A 1,825-nucleotide genomic window follows, 5' to 3' on the forward strand; every position below is an offset into this window, starting at 1 on the left:
GCGCAGCTGGGCCCGTCAACTCCAGAGAAAACTCCGCGGGTTGCGCGTCTCCCTCCAGGGCAGAACCATCCCGGCCCGGCTAACCCCGGTGGGGTGGCCGGGACCTTCCGGCAGCCCCTAGTTGCCATCTTTTTTGTTCGGGAAACCTGCGCTGGGCTGCTCCCGTTGGAGTGCGTGGGACAAGGGCCCTGAGCGGAGCGGGGGATACGATGCTGCGGTCGTGGGACCAGGGCCTAGCTTCACGGAGGCCTGCACTGGGGACCGAGAATTGCTTTTCAAACGAAAGCAGTGCTGTAGGGAGCCGGGCCCGAGCGGTGTGCTTTCCCCAGACCCAAGGCAGGGTTTGTGTCGATTGGGGATTGCTGAAGCAAGGGGGTGGAGTGCCAGGGTGCTAAAGCGCGGGAGCCCTCGGGCATGCCCCCTTTCTGCCAGGCTCCCTGCTGCCGTTTCAGTCCCCGATGGAGAGAAAAGGGTGTGCACCCTCCCCAGACCGTTCCATGCGGGAATCCTGCACACATAATTATTGTTGGCTGGAGACGCTGTCTAGGAAGAGGACCTTAAGAGGTGGCAAACCACAATCTGGGCTCCCCATGGGGTGAGGAGCTGACCAAGTCAGCCTTCCCCAGCAGGCCCTCTTTCTTGCAATGTGTGTATGTTGGGGAGGGCTGGCCTGCTTTGGCCTCCTGCAGCCCAAGCCTCTCAGGGTTGGGGCCAGAGAGTGAGCTGAGCCCTACCTGCTTGGCTTTTGTTTTTAGCTGAGACTATGGATTTGTCTGGTAGGGGGCGTGGGGTAGATAAAAGTAGATCCAGGTTTTTGTTTTGTTTCTTTTGACCCTCTGGGTTTTTTGCCTGGTGGTGTGATTAAGAGGGAGGCGGAGGGGAGCAACAGCAGGAAGAGAGGTGTGGGGATGCCCAGGGCAGCGACTACTGGGTGCCTGTGAGAACTTTGCAGTGACGCCCAGAAAACCATTTCTGATAGGGCTGTGGGGTGGGTAGGCTGCTCAGGTGGTGTGGCGCTCAGAAGGGGCTGTGTGTGCCCAAGCTTCTGAGAAAAGACAGGGCGGCCAGTGCTTGGTATCGATAGCAAGGGCAGCCTACCTGCTCTGCTCAGAGACTGTCCCGAAATCCACGCCCTGATGGGAAGGGGAGCAGCTTGACTGAGACCTGGAAATAGGGGGAGCTGCAGGCCAGAGCCCTGGAGAGGGCATCGGGTTCTACTTCAAAAGACCCCAGCTGAGCCCTCCACTAGCACCTACTCTGTGCTCCCCTGGTCCAGGGGCCCAGCAGGAGCTGCTTTCTGTGCCTCGTTCTTCCTGCCAGCCGGGGGGATCTGCAGGCAGGAACTGGGGCCCTGTCCTGAGCCGGCTCTTCTGTGGTCCCCAAAGACTGCCCCTGTCTCTGGAGCATCCCGGGTTAGGCACACTACCATTCATGGGGTTTGTGCTGTGCCCCGGACTGATATGGTTCTAGTTCCAGAAGAAGGTGAGGCCACCAGTCAGCTCAGCCACAGGCAGGCATAGAGCAGTATAAAGAAAAGGAGGAAAGTAGTTGGAGCTAGGTGCAGTCAGAGGCTTTGGGCTGGCCCCAGGGACTGGCCCCTCAGCGGGGCTCACCAGCCTCCAGTCCACATATCCTGCTGTCCTGCACCCCTCCTCTGGCTCTGCCTGCCCAAGCTCAGCTCTGGTGGTGCCACTGCCCAGGGCAGCTCAGCCTGGACAACTCAACACATGGGGGCCGGAGGCCCAGAAAACTGGAAATGAGCCTCCAAATCATTTGTGCAAGTTTTTGGAAAAAAAAAAAATTTTTTTTTTTTTTTTTTTTTTTA

General features: G+C 58.5%; 1 protein-coding gene across 1 annotated transcript in view; it reads left to right on the forward strand.

Moving 5' to 3' along the window:
• Positions 1 to 1,825, forward strand: part of LMX1B (LIM homeobox transcription factor 1, beta) — a 93,102-nt gene that overhangs the window by 6,167 nt on the left and 85,110 nt on the right. The window lies entirely within an intron of this gene.

Source organism: Bison bison, unplaced genomic scaffold (genome assembly GCF_000754665.1).
Source record: "Bison bison bison isolate TAMUID 2011002044 unplaced genomic scaffold, Bison_UMD1.0 scf7180017864193, whole genome shotgun sequence".
Taxonomy (NCBI): Eukaryota; Metazoa; Chordata; class Mammalia; order Artiodactyla; family Bovidae; genus Bison; species Bison bison.